This window comes from Peromyscus maniculatus, chromosome 4 (assembly GCF_049852395.1).
Source record: "Peromyscus maniculatus bairdii isolate BWxNUB_F1_BW_parent chromosome 4, HU_Pman_BW_mat_3.1, whole genome shotgun sequence".
NCBI classification, from domain to species: domain Eukaryota; kingdom Metazoa; phylum Chordata; class Mammalia; order Rodentia; family Cricetidae; genus Peromyscus; species Peromyscus maniculatus.
Window position 1 is genome coordinate 55,486,636 of NC_134855.1, and position 19,900 is coordinate 55,506,535.

Below are 19,900 nucleotides of genomic sequence, written 5' to 3' on the forward strand. Positions count from 1 at the left end.
ATCCCATGGGAAGTATCAACCAGCTGGCAGAGATGTGGACAATTTTCCAAAAGAAAAGACGATAAAGGAAGCCTAGAGTACAGGGAAGGGTATTAGGAAAAAAGATATAAGTGCTTTTAAAAAGTGCTTTCCTATGAGATGGCTTATGGTAAACAGAAGGAATGCCAGGAAGAGGGAGACAGGATAAGAAATAAGCATAAAAAATTCTGTTCCATTCATCCTGATAAAACAGCCAACCTGTTTTCCAGAACTTCAGAGTCAGTTGATCAGAGAAAAGGTCTATTTGGAAGCCAGAATTTCTACCAACAGTTCCAATAATATGAAGATATTTATGTTGGTACCTTTTGACTCTTTTTATCACATAAAACAAATGAAAACTATTCCTGGGGCTTAATATTTTTCCCAAAGCAAATGCTTTTGTATATTGTAAATGTTCAAAATTATATAATATATACAATAATGCTATATATATATATAATATATATATATTTATAAATTTGTTCCAAAGTAAAACTACAAGACTGCTTTTGAGGAAACATGCTTATAAATACTATCCTTATTAAAGTTTTGAGCTGGGGTAATGTCACAAACTCTATATTCAATGCTATATTCTAGCATTTAAAAATTCAAAATACCTCCGTGCTTACACATGCCTCTTCAGCTCAGCCTGAAACCACTTTATATTCTGCAGCACAGGGAAAAGTTAATGTCTTCTTTTCAAGCAAGGCACATAATTGAGGAGTAATTTGTTTACCCAGTTGCATGTTTTAAGACATTCTTAGAGGTGCTTGTTTTTGTTTGTTTGTTAGTTTGTTTCTGGCTGTGTATCTACTGTCTAACGAGGCCATATCTCTTACACGACAGTCTCTGCGCCTATCTCAAGGGATTGGGGTGCTCAAGGGAAGTGTTTCTAATGTATACAGTATGAGTGCACAGCAATATGTTAGAAAATACTAAATGCTAATAACAGAGTTTTTGTAAACATATTTTAATTTTGCCACGTCATCATTCGCTTTTAGGCTGAATACGAACAGTTTATGATTTTTTTTTGCAGGATGTTTACTGTCGGATTAAAACAGTGCAGACAGACTCACTGTTTGCTGTGCTATTTCATCTATGTTAAACTTCCTTGTTTATATGCCAAATCATCTATGAATGTGAGGAATGTCTCTTTTAAATGTTCAAATTCCTGAAAATTATATTGGAAATATCAATTGTTAATATTTAAAAACATTATATACTTGTAGGGTTATAAGAGTATTCATAGATAGTCAGTTACAAAAGTGAGACCCCCAACAGCATGTCACTTCCGTTGGGTCGTCAAATATTATAGTTACAACTCACCAACATGGTGACAGCAGGTCTCAACATACATATTATATGTGCAGTGACAGTTACCTATCTGAGTAATTAATTATCGAGGGATTTGGTTTAATGTGAAAAGTGAATGATCAGGACTAATGGATATTTGTCCCCTAAGATGTACTTATTTTCATAAAATATTAGAAGTGTTCAATAATTCCAGAGAAGATAAAAGGCCACTAGCTAATTCTTATCTTCAAGTATAGTCTTCCCGGGTAAACTAACAGGTTTTAACTTATCACATATTAATGTTACTGGGGTGTAGGGCCTCTAGTAGCTCAAATCAAGACAACAGACCCACCTTCAGACCCATGAAATCTTCAGGAGGGATGTTAATATCTAGGTGAGGAATAATTATCAGTGCCAATGAAACTACCTTTGGGAAATAAATGCCCATTATCATGTGAACCCAAGTAGAGATTACTATCATTTTTATAATAGCATAATAAGTTGAGTATTTACTAACAAAACATTCACTGAAGTTCACTGGCCATGTTGGTTAGCATTTATGCAATAGGCCTTCTAGTGTTAGCTGGAGACATGGTCAGCTACTGAAGAGCAAGGTACGGGTGGGGTTCATAGGTTAAGATTGAAACTTCAAGCAGAATTTGGAAAAGACAAACTTTTTTTCAGAGCACAACAAACACGTTTGAGTACCCATGCCTCCAAGGACCTCCTTAAGGGTCTGGAGCTCAGGGCTGGTGTTGTGAAGACCATCTAGCACAGTGGGCATGTGAGCTTACACACACATGAGAGGCCTCCAGAGGCACCTGGTAGGACTGTGCTGTCCTCAGAAAGCAGCTTCGGCCTTTTGTCTCTTCACATATTTCATTTCTTTTGCTCTGGGAGAAATGGGGCTCTTATGGGAGGCCAGCTCCCACCTTTTAAAGGGTTCCTACGAGGAGGAGAGAGGAATAAGAAACTTTTAGATAGAAAGATAGTGGAGGGGAGACAGACAGAAACACAGGACAGCTTTGGGAGAGCCTGGATCAAAATCCACCGGCCCCTTCTGTCTCTTCAAAAGGGGTTTTTATAACAATGCCAAAGGGAGGGGCAAAAGACCTCCCCCTTGAAAGACCAAAGCATACCACACAGCCAAGTGCAGACCCTTCCAAACACGTGGTAACCATGCCCATGGTCCAGTCATTCCCCTATGCAGACCTGCTAGGTAAAGCAAGCTCAGCTCTCACTAGGAAACCTCTGTGCACCTCCGCAGGCTCTCTGTTTTCAGTTGTGGAAATCCTGAATTTTCCAAACTCTAGAGTGTAGAAGTAACCATCTTATTCAATAAGAAACACAGAACCAATGCAAAGATGAAAGCCCAAGAGGTCAGAGCTAAGAGCCTTACCCTTCACTCTTGGCTAAGGGGAAGTGTTGTGGGATGGTCTGTATGTCAAATGCTCTGATTGGTCAATAAATAACCACTTATTGGCCAGTGGCCAGGCAGGAAATATAGGCGGGACTAACAGAGAGGAGAATTGAGAGAACAGGAAGGTAGGAGGAGAGACTGCCAGCCACCGCCATGACAAGCAGCATGTGAAGATGCTGGTAAGCCACAAGCCATGTGGCAAGGTATAGATTTATAGAAATGGATTAATTTAAGCTATAAGAACAGTTAGCAAGAAGCCTGCCACAGTCATACAGTTTGTAAGCAATATAAGTCTCTGTGTTTACTTGGTTGGGTCTGAGCAGTTGTGGGACTGGTGGGTGACAGAGATTTGTCCTGACTGTGGGCAAGGCAGGAAAACTCCAGCTACACTAGAGGTTAGGGAGATATACTGTCTATAAATATGCAGATGGTTTAAAATTCAATGGCTGCATGTTTTCCTGGTTCTCACTTGTTGTGTTTGAAAAGACTTTCCTCAACAAAATAGACACTTTTATAGAAGTAAGTGAGGAATTTTTCATTTTAAGAGCAGCAGAACTTTATGAGGGATTTTTTTAAATGATGTGTTGAATGGTAAAAATGAAAAGCTATATTCCCCTTGCTTGGGGATAGCTCCTCAGGACAGGTATTTTCCCATTTCATAATCTTGCAGGACTCCATGGTGGGTGAAATCTGTGTAGTCTGAGACAGTTTTTCTCACATGTGTGACACACTTGGGAGAATGGGTACCAGCATCTCCTAGGTCTGGATCCCCTCATTCTCTGGCATCACTGATGTTGCCTATACTTTGCCTACTAGTTTACTGATCTAGATTATTTGGTTAATCATGGACCTCATTTCTAGTTTGTGCAATGGTACAAATATGGTGTGATGCTATCAAAGCACATGCAGTGTGATTTGGGCTAGTACACTGTGGGGACAGGGATGAGCCCTGTTCCACATACTACCCCACAGATACTTGCTCAGCAATGTTCATGATTGCTGTATTTATAATAGCCAGGGAATGTAAATAACCTTAATTTTCTTTCAACAGATAAATGGGTAATGAAAATGTGATACATATACAATGGGATATCATTCAGCTGAGGAAGAAAGTGAATTTTGCAGATGAATTGATAGAACTAGAAAAGATTATATTGAGTGGGGCGGCCCAGACCCAGAAAGACAAATGACATGGGTTCTCTCTCATCTGTGGTTCCTAATTCCAAATCCTCAGGTATGAATAAACAACATGGAAAAGCCACAGGAATCAAGAAAGTATAAAGGGACCATAGGTGGTGGTGAGGGGGGAATAGCAGGATCCAGGTAATAGGAAGTGGGTAGTGGAATAATGGGAGGTGGCTCCAACTGGGTAGAGGGATGAGGGTCAATACAAAAGGAGGAGGGACAAGAGACAAATGACGCTAAGGTTGATTGACAAAACCTCAATGAATCATATTACTTTATTTTTACCTAAATGTATACACTATTATATATAGAAAGATAGCTGGCGATGCAGATATATGTATTATATCTTAAAGGAAGTCAAGCCACTTGGGCTGACCATGCTCCCCACAAGAACCACAGACTAACAAAAACCCTAGTACCATGCACAAGAGCCCTCCTTTGGAAAGGTTGGTCAAGGTAGTCCAAGTGACTCCCCAAACAATACAGATGATCAATGTAGTCCTTGGTTGCCTCTCAGGGGTTGAGGGTGGGTCCCTATTGCTGAAGACACCATACATACACTTAGGACATGGGACTCAGATGATTTGAGCTGTATCTGACCTGAAAGTCTCTTCCCTGTGGTCTAGCTTCCATGGTTCCAGAAAGTAAAATGCAAGCTGCCAAGGGACACAACTAAACAGCTGTAACACCTATGAACCATGACAATGACCAGCATGGAAAAATATGCACCAAGAGGTAGTAAGAGGTACTCGAATGTCTGTGGCAGCCAACAGCTATCTAATTGGACTTAAGGCCCACTCAGTGGGAGGACCTTAGAAAAGACTCTCCTGCCACTACTTTGCTAGACCAGCATAATTCAGTACTACATTCTAAATCTTATTCTAATAGCCACAGATAGGTGTAGCAGCTACATCTTCATCATTGATGAAGAGCTACCCTTCATCAAAGATGGCTCATTTTACAGTAAATAGAGACACCACGGAAAGCCACAACTAGACACAATGCAGAGATCAGTACATCTTGGGGAGCCCAGCTCCAGTGGATACATCTGCATCACAGCTCCTGCATCTCTGGCTTAGAAAACACTGTGGAACAAAATAACCAAAGAAAAAGAGGCTATTGAATTGAGAGCAAGGGGGCCTGAGAAGGGCTTAAAGGAGGGCAGCTGGGAGAGGCTGGAAGGAGGAAAGGGGGAACCTCCTTCTCACTACTTCTCCCACACCCATCCTTATCTCCCCCGCTAAACTTCCTGTCTTTTTTTTGTTTTGTTTTCAAGAATCCACTGAGTACAATTTGTGCTGTCAGTATATATGGGCATGAGGCCATCCACTGGAACACTGACATCCTTTAAAAAAATGCCTGACACTCCTTCCCCCAGAAGCCAGCAGTTATCCATAGCTCCTCAGTTAGGGGGATGCTTGCCCTTCTAGAAGGTCGACTGGCTTGGCCCTGTGCAGCACCCACAAGTGCTGCGAGTTCATGAAGGCTCCAGCCCTGCCATATCCAAAGGGTGCCACTTGGCTCTGGTTCCCCCCTGAGCTGATACCGCTTCTGTGATTGTCTACGACCTTTGTGGATGTGGGTGGTGGAGGGGGGGGGGAGATACAGATGGTCTGCAGCTGAGCACCTGTCTTAGGGTTTTTATTGCTGTGAAGAGACGCAATGACCACGGGCACCTCTTATAAGGAAAACATTTAATTGGGGTGGCTCGCTTACAGTTTTAGAGGTTCAGTTCATGATCATTATTGCAGGAAGCATGCATGGCAGCCTGCAGGCAGACATGGTGCTGAGTAGCTGAGAGTCCTACATCTTTCAGGCAACAGGAAGTTGACTGGCAGTCACACTAAGGGGAGCTTGAGCAAAAGAGACCTCACAGTCCACCCCCATAGCGACACACTTCCTCTAACAAAGCCATACCTCCTAACAGTGCCACTCCCTTTGGGGGTCTTTTTCTTTCAAACTACCACAGCACCCTACTAATACTTTATTTGCTGCACTCTGACCAGTTCTGAGGTTCTGGGTGAACTACTACTGTCCACTTCATAAAGAAACTTCTCTGATGGAAATTCCATTTCTAAGCACTAATAAGCCTTGACACAGCAAAGTTCTCTATGTGATCTTAGTTAAAAGATAGGTAAATCATTATAGCAGGGTTTTGGAATGTCAAAATAAGAAACATTTGATCACCATTTTAAGCTCTTTAAGGGTCAAGACTGGTGTGTGTATGCATATCTGCATTTTCCATGGCTGTAACCACCCTAAGTCAGCAATAATGTTTGGAATGTTGGGACGTCTCAATAGACTGCTAATTGATTAATAAAGTCTCCAAGAATTCTAATTCTCCTAGAACTTCACTCATTCCTGGTCATAATGAAAATTCTTAAACTTAATACATTTTTTTTTTCCTAGATAAAGCACCTTGTGTCTAATGGGTGTTTCTAGTGAATGTAAAGTATGCTATATATTACCATAGCATGTAGGAGATAAAACTTCAAGCCATCAAAATGGTAAAGCTGCATTGTAGGAAGTGGCTGATGAGCTAGCTAAAGCCCTTGACCACAGAAGTGAGACTCCTCTGCTTTGGAAAGCTCCTGTCTTCTGCCAGGTACCAGAGGCCACAAAGAAGTGTGCTTATGATCCATTATGTTGGTGCCACCTCATGTTTACTCACCCAGAATCTCACTTTTTATATAATATCTTTTATTGTAAGGGTAAATGGCAGTTTTCCACTGAATTTTAAAATAGTGCACCATGCATAATTCATAAAAACTGCCAGTGGCATCAACATCCTCCTGTAGAATTTGTCCCACTTAAGAAATGTCACACATTCATTTGACTTTGGTGATAGATGCCATGCCTCGGATTGGATATAACTGGCCTTGTCCTGCTGTCCCTTCTTCCACTGCTACCAACCCTCATTTGGACATTTTAGATATGTGGGCAACAGTGTCAACAGCTTTTCTTTTCTTTCTTTCTTCTTTTTGTTATACTTTAACTGTTGTCATAGAGACATGGAGACAGCTGAACAGAGGCTTTATATATGGATTTCCTTACAAAGGGGTAAAACCAGCTATGCTACCATATGCCACTGAATTTGGTTCTATAGGGTTGCATCAAGGTCATGTTCCTGCACTTGAACTTTAAGGGGATTTCCAAAGGCTACAAGAAACTTCTGCCAAGAACTGTCCTTTGAAGGACTGTTACAGTGGTCCTTTAAGTTTGGTCCATGGACTTGATGTTTCAACATTACTTGGGAATGTGTTAAACATAAAAATTCTTGAACTTCTTCCCAGGTCTGATGAATCAAAAAAAATTTACGGTGTATGCTTTATCAAGTCATCCAAAATGACTTCTTATTAATATTTGAAAACCTCTTCTCCACAGATATCAAGGTATTTCAGAACCCAGAGATAAATGGAAGACGGGATGATCTATGTGAATATATTTGTATGACCTTTATTTTTTACATATTCTTTGAATATTATGAGTTGGAGGCAATGACCATATATTACTTTTTTTAAGAGCCTTTAATATGTGTTATAGAACAATATAAGGAGATTCTGGAATACATTATTTCCTAAATACATCTCACAGTGTGACCTGGGTTGGCCAAGCTGAGCTAAAGTGGGAGCCCATATGTGGTGGTTTGAATAGGTATGGCCCCCATAGACTCATGAGTTTGAATGCTTGGCCCATAGGGAGTAGCACTATTAGGAGGTATGGCCTTGGTGGAGTGGGTGTGGCCTTCTTGGAGGAAACATGTCACTGTGGAGGTGAGCTTTGTGGTCTCATACATGCTCAAGCCACACTCAGTGTGAGAGTTCCCTTCCTGTTGCCTGCGGATCAAGATGTAGAACTCTCAGCTCCTTCTCTAGCATCACGTCTGCCTCCATGCTTCTCACCATGATGATAACAGACTGAGCCTCTGAAACAGTAAGCTAGTCCCAATTAAGTGCTTTCCTTTATAAAAGTTGATGTGGTCGTGGTGTCTCTTCACAGCAACAGAATCTAGAATCCCTAACTAAGATAATGCATGATAATTCTTACTATTCCAATGCATTTGGGCATGGGTTATTTTCTTCCAAACCGTAACTTTAGACTAGAAACTTAGGGAGAACAGTTAGTGAATATCTACATTACTTTTACAATAAAAATAATTAAAGATTATTATTAAAGAAGGATGATAGTATGAAAATTAGTATAAAGTCATCCCTCAAGAAATTTATGTTTTGATTTTCATAGGTAGTAGAGGAGAAAAAAAAAAGAGTTCAGAATCTGTTGTAAGACAGCTTGGCCACTTTCTTCTTAAGCATATCAGTTCCCTCTTTCCTTAAGCAGAGATAATAATAATAGTGTCCATTTCATGGGGCTGTTGTGAAAACCAAATGAGAATACTTATAATAGCTCTTAGCACATAAAGAGAATTCCAGACTCTAATACAAGGCAAATAGGACACTTCTGAGTCTCTAGTTTAGGGTTTATTTTTAACACATGATTCGTGGATGTGGGCATCTGGGACAGGGAGCAGAGTTAGCAGTGCTGCGCCCAACACATCCAGTGGTACTTCTGCAGCTGCTGTTTGTAGATCCAGAGCACAACGCTAGTTTTTCTTGGCTTTTTTCCCCCTTGTTTGGTTCTACATTTCATTAGAACATTAAAAGAACTGAGAAAACAAAGTTTAGGAGACAGTCAACTTTCTAGAGTATGTTACTGAAAACAAGCTCCTCCAGGCAGTGTGTTCTGCTGCTTTGTTTTCCAGATTTTTGACATGAATGTGTGTAACCTGGAGATTCTGCTACAGTTCAGGTGGGTCCTACTTCAGAGTTTATAGTTCAGCAAACTAAGGATGAGGCCAGAGAAGTGGTAGTATGCATATGAAAATCTCCCAAAGACTCATGGTCCCTACTCCATTTATGCTAGTGGGAGTTCATGGAACCTTTGAGAGGCATGGCCTAGAGGAAGGGAGTTAGGCCCCTGGTACAAGTCCTTAAAAGGGATTGGGAACTTGGTCCCTGACCTTTGCTTCCCAATAAAAATGAAGGGAAGGGACCTTCTTTGACACATGTCTTCCCCAGGACATATGGAGCCACTACAGAATCAAAGCAATAGGATCAAGCAACCATAGACCAATCCTTTTGAAACTGAGAGCCCAAATACACCTTTCCCTTGTGAAGTTGATTATCCAGGTATTTTGTTGCCACAATATAAAATTAGCATACTCCTTAAAAGAATCTATTCATGAGTATCTTGCAAATGTGGTCCTTCCTAACTATGCTCAAAGTCTTGGAAAGCACATGTTGTTTTCTGCAGTCTCTTGCTTGCCTCTAATCTTTCCTCTGTTCTCCCTGTATATTGTGTCATATTCAGACTTTCTCATTTCAGTCTGAGAAAGAAAATATAACCATACTCATTAACTGCCAGAACCCTATCAGAAAGATACATTTTAATCCTTACCTCAGAGAGGTTATCAATTTCACCAGTGATTAGAATTTCAGCAGTGAAACCTAAAATTTAATTTTATTGGCTCTATCTCCAAATTCTGGCCTATTGATGAATGCAATTCCATTCCCTGACTGTCTGTCCCTATAACTTCCTTCAGAAGTAAAAACCACAATTTATAGCTTCTTTAGTTTTATTTTTTCCCCTGTTTCCTGGCATTATAGTTCCAAGGCTTATGCATCATTTTCCTCTCTCTTACTGTGACTTTCCTCCCTACAGTATGAGATTCTGGAGGAGTCCAGCCCTGATGACAGTGCCTCCTGTCAATGTCTGAGCTTCTTGGTGTAGGCTTCTTCTGGTCATCAGTGAGTGGGACCCAAGGGGGCAAGAAAGCTACAAAGTGGGATTTCTTTCTTTGCTCAGGTTAGAAAGCCCACAGCCCCACTGCCAGCAATGAAAAGATGCCTTCAGCTCCAGTGGTCCCCAGATCAAAAACTCCTTGTTCTTCTACTTGGAATAGATAACGTCACTATGCTTAGGAGGGGAGAACAGCCACGGGTGGAGTAGCTTTTGTTTTGCTTCAACTTTTGCTTTTATGCTCAGAGAATATAATGTAACTACTATTAAACAACAGCTGCTCTGTTTACTAAAACAAAATTATAAAACATGAGATATATGAACTAGATGACTGGGTCCCCAAGTTTAAAAAAGTACCTGCAAGCACAAATTATCACCTCACACTCATAATTACAACAGTAATTCAAGCATGGAATACAAGCCAAATGATTCAGGCCAGCAGGTTAGAGTCTCCCGCTGTGCTGGAGAATGTTTCAGGTGCTTTGCACCATTTCATTGCTGTGAGTATCCCAAGCACAGCAAGAGCCAGAGGAAGCTGCAATAACCAATGAACTCAGTGATGGACAGCATTCCTTGAGAAACAGCTTTGCAGCATATATTTTCCTAAAATAATGTAGCCTATCAGATTGCTGGTGTGTATGGCTTTACTAATTCCTTTGCTGATCTTCCAGTTATGTCTGATATATATATATATATATATATGATATATACATATATACTTATGATATATACACATATACTTATGATATATACATAATATATACATATACTCATATATAACATGCATACGCTTATGATATACATACACATATACTTATGATATACAAACATATATACATAATATACACATATACTTAAATACATATATAAACTTTTTTTTTTAACATTTGTGGCAAAAGCTCACATCTAAGAGCCCCCCCACTTCTGTGCTCTCTGCGTGCCCCCACCCCACTCAGTCAAGGAGCTCTGTGAGGATCTGAAAGCTCCTCACACACATCTCACTGAGCAGAGGAGGAAACGGTAAGAGACACTTTAGATTAATACACTTACTGCTTTTTTGAAGGAGTTATCATCATAAAAATTCACTCTAAATACAAAGGCACAAGGATTCAGTTCTAGATTTCTCTGAAGTCATGCACACAAAAGGCAGATTTATTCACGGGAAGGACCTATACACTTATAAACCACCTAGTGAACATTCAGAGTTAATTCCTTGAAAGCCATTCTTTGCAAACTAAGAATCTGTACATGAAAAAAAATCATTAAAATATCATTAACCTTAAGATGTACTGTGAATGCATTTATTCCATACAGTTGAGTTCTAGAAAGGGATGGGATTAAATTCTATTTCGATCACCATAATCTCAGCCAACCTCTTCAACCTTACTAGCCACCAATTTCTTATTTTTAAGGAAATGCTGAAAATTATATAATTGGAGTAACTGTGGGGTTTAAATATTGACAGTCCTATAGACTTTTGCCCATTGCCTAAACCTCCTGACAAGACTCCAAGGCTAGACATAGACCCTTCTTCTTTTACTCTACTTAATTTCATTTATTTTTTTTTGCTTTTTTCATCACACCCTCCCCCTCAAATTGGGGATTCATGCACCCTAGGCTGTGCTCTACCATGGAGCTATACCACAAGAGTTATACTCTTCTTTTATGTCTTATGAGTGATTAGTTAACAGTAGTACTGTTTACTCCGTGAAACTAGCTAGGCACAGGGATAAACACACAGGTGGCTTGGAGTTCCAGATAGTAAAATATCAAATACAAATCCTCCCACCACTATACCTCCCCCACTGTAACTTGTCAACTCCTCCTCAAAAGGGTCTGAAGCAAGGACCAGCAAGGTGGTTCAGTGGGTAAATGCACTTGCTTGATGTCCTGAGCTTGACCTCCAGAATCCACCCACCCCCACAAAGAAAAAACTCCACATGCATGATGTGGCATCTACACACACACACACACACACACACACACACACACACACAGAGAGAGAGAGAGAGAGAGAGAGAGAGAGAGAGAGAGAGAGAGAGAGAGAGATACAGTAACAATAATAAATAAACAATATTTTAAAAGTTTGAGACAAAACACTTTAGTTAAGACATTCTGACCTTCAATGATATTCAAATCAATGATATTCTTCCTATGTCAATAACTCATATGAACTTTTTATTGGTTTTCATCTTCAACAGTACTGTAGCTGGAAGTTTCTCCGGTCCTGCTGGGCCCTGCAGTCAGGACAAATCTCTCCCACAGGCTTCCTGCAGCTGCTTGGTCCCAAGTAAACACACAGAAGTTTATATTACTTACAAACTATATGGCCTATGGTTAGATTTCTAGCTCTATAGCTAGCTCTTATAACTTAACTCAACCTATTTCTATTAATATATATGTTGCCATGTGGCCATGCCATTACAGGTCTGCTGGCATATGGCTACTTCGGCAGTGGGCTGGCATCTCCCCTGACTCTACCCTTCTTCTCTCTCTCTCGTTTGAATGTACTGCTTATCTTATTCTTCTCACCATTGGCCAAACAGCTTTATTTATCAAGCAATCAGAGCAACACATATTCACAGCATACAGAAAGATACCCCAGAGCACTTCCCCTTTTCTGCCTAATCAAAAAGGAAGGTTTTAACTTTAATGCAGTGATATTTGCTCTACCCATGACCTTGGACTACAGGGCTCGAAGGAGGAGGTGCTTCCTGCTGGACCTCTTAAAAGGATAGGGAGAAGGGTTACATACCCCTTCTCCGTGCACCTGCCTGCAAGGTAGATTCACTCTTGGTCAGATCAGAGGATGACTTCAGCTATCTAGTCTGTTCTGTATGCATGAGTGTATTTCTTCAATTTACCTTAGTAAATTTCCTTAATACGTCTTAAACAGACTCCCATGAAAATTATCACTTTATCTGGCGCCCAATGTGGGTATGAACCCACAACACTGAAATTAAGAGTCTCATGCTCTACTGACTGAGCTAGCTGGGCATGAAGCCACCTTGCATGCAGGAGCAGGGAGAAGGGGCATATGACCCTTCTCCCTCTCCTTTTAAGAGGCCATGTATAATGGCAGGAAGCATCGCCTCCTTCGGGCCTTATAGCCCAAGGTCATGGGCAGAGTAAATACCACTACACAGTATCATACAAATAAAAGTTCCTGGCTTATCAGTCACAGCAATTGCCACCTCTTCTTCTGGTATTCCTATAAACACTTCTCTGAGGACAACCATGGAGACATAACAATAAACAAAATGCCTTTTCTTCACTGGTGTCTCTTGAGTTGAATAGAATTTCCATACACTGAAGACTTTAAAACTCAACTTTTGTTAAGTTTTCCTGACTTTTGTGATTAAAAAGCTAAGTTCTGGAAGATCAACAAAAATATGAATTCACAAACTAAATTACTGTGAACACTATGGAAGCAATATTATTCAGTTTCAACATACATATGGATTCTATTTTTGTCTTTATACAAGATTTCATTAAATGTCTTTTAAATAGTAGCATCTAGACTCCCCAGACAGCTTCCAAGGAGACCTGATAGGAACTGGCTAGATCATGGCAGGTGGCTCTGACTTCCTACCTTTCTATTCTGAGATGACATGATACATGGTCTTGTCTTTGGATTTCTTAATGCTCACACAGTCATAGAGGGTGTGGTGGTATGAAAGAAAACGACCCCCAAAGGGAGTGACACTATTATGAGGTGTGGCTTTGTTGGAGTAGGTAAGTCCTTGTTGGAGAAATGTGTCATTGTGGAGGTAGGCTTTTAGCTCTCATATATCCTCAAGCTACACCCAGTGTCTCAGTTCACTTCCTGTTGCCTGCAAATCAAGATGTAAGGACTTTCAGCTCCAGCACCATGTCTACCCGCACGTCACCATGTCTCACCATAATGAAAATGGACTGAACACTGAAAATGTAAGCCACCCCAATTAAATGTTTTCCTTATAAGAGATGCCGTGGTCATGGTGTCTCTTCACAGCAATAGAAACCCTAAATGAGATAGAGGAGTTCTCTCTGTAGGGAAAGTATTAACACTCAGGTCCAAAGGCATCATGTTCTTTATAATGATGCCCAGTACATTTTGTCTAAGCAGCACAGTTCAATGATGGTGTCAACATAGTAGTAAACAGGGTCTCAAGTATGTATCATCCACAGACTTAACAGTTTGAACTCCATGTCCTTGGAGTTCTCTATATACCATGATCTCAAAGTCATTTGCCTGTCTCCCAGTAATAAACCACACTATATTATTCAGGCCCTCCCAGGAGTTTGCAATGTAGAGATTCACCTACAGTGTGAAAGTCTACACTATACCCAGGGATGTAAAATCTCTTCTGTATTACACTAGTCAATTCCTGTATCCATTGACCCTTCTCACCAAGAACATTCTATGTCCTGGTGGTGATGACAATGATTTCTGTCCTGACCATCGTTACTCAGAACTCAAGCCCAGAGTAATCACCTTCAGCCAACTCATAAGTAAAGAAGTCACTTAGTTCAGCTTTGAAGATGCCATTAGCACCAAACTTCCTCTTTTGGGGAACTCACAATGCCACCACATACCTTGAAAGGAAAGCCTCATACTGACTCATTAAGATGCCTCGAGAGAGATGCCTTGAGAGAGCTCTGTTTCTAAGAAGCTTCCTTTATTTTTGCAGTCAGAAATAATCTCTACTCTCTGTGACTCTGACTGAATGAAAAGATAACTAACTAGGGTGGAAAGACCTGCATAGTGAACAAATGCTTACTGGTTAACTTTAAGAGAGCTTCTCACTCTAAATCTGAGTATTTTTAGTATATAAAATGAGTCAGACTGTGAGAGCTGATTCCCTTTGACAAGTCAGAAGCAGTTTAAAACTGATACAAAGGTTTTAATACAAAAATACAAAACTGACTCTCAATGGGAAGTCATCAATGGAATACCTCAGGGAGAGATCCCTGGACTTCGGCACTTCCGGTGTCTGTAGTGTAAATGTTCACACTGGAGGTGACTTCAAGCCATCAACATGGTAGCAAAAAGTCGGGAGGAAGTACTCTCTGTCCTCTCAACCCCCAAGAGCTGGTTCTGTCACATCTCTCAGGTTCCCTTTCTCCGCACTTTCCTTCTAGTGAAGAGTGGTGTTATCTTTGTTGAGGGGCAAGGTTAGGGAAAGAGTAGGGACTCACATGGGATTCTGTTTATCAGTGTGCCTTATGGGGTTATGTTTTGTGAGCTTCCTATCACCTTCAATTCAGATCCTGGATCTCACTTTCTAGAACAGTAGTTCTCAGCCTTCCTAATGCTGCAATCCTTTAATACAGTTTCTCATGTTGGGTGATCCCAACCATAAAATTATTTCGTTGCCACTTTATAACTGTAATTTTGCTACTGTTATAAACAGTAATGTAAACATCTGTTTTCCAATGGTCTTAGGCAACCCCTGTGAAAGGGTTGTTTGAATCCCAAAGGGGTTGTAACTCAAAGGTTGAGAACTGCTGTTCAAATACAGTGTGCACATCTCAAAATCACTTTGGAAACAAGATAAAGGACTGTTTGTTTGGGCCACTGATGACAATGTTTGAAACATCTGCTCCAAGATAAACACTGTATCAGTTTGGGCACAGGAAGTAAGCTCAATGCCCATGAATGTTGTAAAAACTATAAAATTATATAGTTATGTGTCACATGATGATTGCCAAACTGAGACTGTGTCCTTAGACAATGCCATTGTGGGTGAACAGTATGGGGTGTGCTTGCAAAAACCAAAGTGGCTTAGGTTAAAAAAAACAAAACCCTCAACCTTTTGACTAACAAGAGATGAGGTAAAAAGATCTATGAGATTGCTGCTGACGAAATACGATGTATTGATTTATAGCATGAGAAATTGGTTTCATAACTAGAACTTTAAGAATGCAAAGGTATAGTAGAGTAAATTATAATTATAAAGTATTGTGTATCATACCTAATTGCAGATGCTATACTCAATATGATTGGTACACAGAAGTGTTCCCTACATCAACATCACCACAGACAAATGAGGAATGCATTCCTGACCCATTATTATCTTCTGAGACCACTGTCATTTATATGGCTGAGGACCACAATGTTGAGATATGGTATGTAGAGACAGACTAAAGTCACTGATTTCCCAGGATCTTTAGATCTTCCATAGTATCTTAAGCAATAACTTTCTAGCCGTAAGTAGTAGTTCATTATTCAAACCACCATTTGCTAACCAAAAGCCTGTTTGCTTATTTTCTCCTATAATGCAAAATATGCTGAATTAAAGAAAAATCAGCCCAGTTCTGAGCATGTATGCAAATTACTAAGGACTCAAGGGCTCACAGTTAGGAATGAATCAGATCTCAAGACATGTAACCACTAATAAAAATGTCATGTAACATCCCAGTCCTAGAACTAGACCAGGGTCATCTCTATCAGGTGATCATCACCCTGGCATCTTTCAGCCTGGCTCGGGCTGACGCTGTAAACAACAAGCCCCTGGAGTTATTCGGATTTATTCTTAAGGGTAACACAAACAAAATCCAGCTTTGTGAAGCACATACTTGTCTGTGGCATTTAATGACACTGGAAAATCCCCATGAAAAGCTGCCTGGAATAGCTCAGAGAGGTACCACAGTTAAAAATAAACCTGATTTTCTAAGTTTAGGCTTGGGTGACTTGGGAAGGCATCCTCCCAGGAGGGGCTCGAGAAATTATTTTGGTTCTAACTATGTATTTTTGAAGCTAGGGAGAGTTATTTTGGTTCCCATTCTGTACATGCAGAATGGCATTATTTTGAGCTGCATGTGTAAGATTAAGAGTTTTGAATCATAACTAGTTGGATAATCTCTCCTTACCCCCATTTGTCCAACTGCCACACCAGAGTGTGGTCTGGCGAGATTCCCTGTAACTGGGATTGTCAGGGAGCAAGAGACAGAGAGAAGACTGGCCTACACTCAGAGGGGCAGCAGCTGTGGCAAGCACAGGAGTGGCTGGCAGAGTGCCTGGTGCAGAGAAAGACATGCCCACCCAGCTGGTGCCTGTGAGAGCCAATTTGTGCTCTACGGTCATGATCATGACTTTTGTGGGAGCAGTTGGAGGGCATATATGTGACAAAGTCTTGGACATTTAGATTTATTTTCAATTATTCTATACAAAACACAGCACCAACACAAGAATATATTTGACATGAAATCTTAAAATGCTGGTAACTCAGCACTAAGAATGATGACATTCTCTTGAATTACTTGTCTTCCACACTGGTTGGCACTGAAGTATTTTAACTGGATTAGACAGTTAAGAATGACTGGATTGTCTTTTCCTAAGGATTTAGCTCCAAAAATCACCCAGAGATTCAAAAATATATGAATGATTAAAAGGAACTTTAGAAGGCATTTACCTGCATGCTCTAGGATGTCTGAAATCTAAGGGGGTAGGTCTCTGACAAGTTCTATACCTTTTGAGTCATGGTGGGAGACGAAGTCCATTTCCCACCATAAGGGACCAAATAGCTTGACTCACCTTCTCAGCATTTCTTGAACTTAAGTCATGACTTAGCTTAACCTAAGCTACATCACCAACTTAACTTTCCTTTCCTTTCCTTTCTCCTTTCCTTTCCTTTCCTTTCCTTTCCTTTCCTTTCCTTTCCTTTCCTTTCCTTTCCTTTCCTTTCCTTTCCTTTCCTTTCCTTTCCTTTCCTTTCCTTTCCTTTCCCTTTTTCCCTTTTTTCCCTTTTTCCCTTTTTCCCTTTTTCCCTTTTTCCTTTTTTCCCTTTCCCTTTTCCTTCTGCCCTCCCTGCTTTTCTTCCTACCAAGACAGGGTCTCTTGCTAGGTAGTTCGTGTGAACTTGAACCTACTACATCAACCACGCTGGTGCCTAACTCTCATCTTTTCTGTCTCTGACTACCAAATGCTAACACTCCAGGCATAGGTGACCATGCTCAGCCACACCTTAAACCTTGAATGAGTGATACTGAAAGACAGGAACAGGGACCAAGCCTTCATGGACCAGAAAACAGGAGAAGAGCTGCAGGCTGGGGGTCTACTGTGTCGGTCAACTACACACAGTGATTACTGGAACTGACACTCCTGTTTTTAGCAGACAGAGTCAGTTGTGACTTCATGCTGTATTTCTAGCTTCCTGATTCCTTTTGCTTTGCTCAATGTCTGACATGGATTCCACAGGTTCTCCGATGATTCTGTGAGCTCCCTTATCACACACACATACATCCATATAACTGCTGCAAACAGTTTCTTGGTTCCCAATTAAACTCTAATTATTAAATAACTTAAAATAATTTACTTCAAAAAGAAGTGTTGGGCCCTAAAGACTCTATTAGACAGATAACTTATATTTCCTGCTAAGTTGGGTTTACACCTACAACCATACTTTAGAATACAATGGCAGCCTGGTAATCATTTCTATGCTTTTATGAAACTTAAGTCTCTGGGTGGTCAGAACATTACCAAGGATATTTCTTTTTATTCCCTCCTCTTTACTCTCTCCATCTCTCCTGACATGGAGGTCTTATTATGTAGACCAGGCTGGCCTTGAACTCACCAAGACCTGCTTGCCTCTGTCTCCTGAGTATTAGCCCTATCTCATTTTTAAGAACCTTCCTTTGCTTCAGATGAGTGAGAGGTTGAAGCTGACCTGGTTGTCCCAGCATAGCTGTTGTTATTCTGTTTCTTGCATGGCTCAAGTCTAGTGGGATGCCCAAGCCCAACATTTTTTCTTTTTCTTTGAGACAGGGTCTCACAGTGTGGCTCTGGTTGGCCTGCAACTCAGTATGTAGACCAGACTGTCTTACTGAACTCATAGAAACTGCCTGCCTCTGTTTCCTACTTAAAGGTGTGTGCCACCCTACCTGGCCAACACTCTTCAATAATCACCAGTATTTTATCCCTGGCTCCTCAGGCTGGGTCTTCCCAGTGATGTCTGGAATTTCCTCTGTCACATCTATTTTGTGGTCTCCACTGGGATGCTGTTTGTTACGGAAATGTAAGTTGTGGCAGTGATGCTTTCATCTCTGGATATAGTAGACACTTGATGAACACCTGACCATTCTCATTCTGTCTGGTGCTTCCAACACTAGGTTCTCTGTTGGTCCAGCTCAGTACCAAATTGCTTGTGGATTTTGGATTAAAACCAAGAGGACTTTCAGACATAAAAGAAAATTAGAAAAACAAGAATTGTATTAGTTTTTCAGATTTTCAGTACTGATTGAGTAGAAGCATTAGAGAAAAGAACAAAAGAAAGTAAATATAACCACCACCATCCCCATTTCTATAGGTTTGAAACTAGTCTGGAAAAGTGCTGTGTTGTGGAGCCTTCAGCTCAGGATTACAGACTGGACTGTAGCTCAGGGCTGGTTTTCACCAAATAGTATTGAGCAGGTTCCCTAATCATAGCTTTCTCTAAAGTAGTTGGATTTGCTTTGAGGCACCAGCATTGAGTGCCTATCACCGAGGGCCCTGCCAGGGAGTGTCTTCCTAAACTCCCTGTATCCACTTCAGTTAGTAACTGGGTTAAGATAGGTGGCACTTCAGGAGGATTGCTTGAGAATATCCTTTCCATGTTCTACCGGATATCTTAAGAGTAGCAAAGGGTTATCCGATTGATCATTATTTTCTGTCTTCTGATGGATTAGTTTTGCTGCATTTTAATATAAAGCCTTCACCATTTATGCAGACGTCAGAGAAGTGAAACCCCACAGCCAGTTTCTTCTGAGTGGTGGTGTGTTATTGCCCAGCTCAGATGTTTCCTGCCTCCCATGAAGCTGCATGTGAGAAATGCATTCTTGTGTGTATAAGCGAACACTCCATTTTCCCTGAGACTGGCTCTTTTTATTTGAGAGCAAGAATTGTGTACCTGACAATTTTCTTTTTACTTGCCTCCTGCAAAGTTCAGATGCAAGAATGAGCCCCAAAGAGAGAGCCACAAAAGGACCTATCCCTTGGCCATTTATGCTCTCCCTCTGGGCTTACTTATTTTATGATGTAAATGTTTATGTGCATATACATATGCAAATGTTTTTGTTCCCATATATTTTGATTATTTATTTTACCTATAATTCAGCCATACTTTTCCTACTTACCCAGATTACACAATGCTGCAAAACCTTTGTGCATGGCAAAATACAGATAGATATAAGCAGATGAGTAATAATTGGCAGAGTATGATGGGGCAG

At 40.6% G+C, this 19,900-nt stretch overlaps 1 protein-coding gene across 6 annotated transcripts in view; it reads right to left on the reverse strand.

The window, feature by feature from the left end:
- Positions 1-19,900, reverse strand: part of Znf385b (zinc finger protein 385B) — a 396,470-nt gene that overhangs the window by 157,737 nt on the left and 218,833 nt on the right. The window lies entirely within an intron of this gene.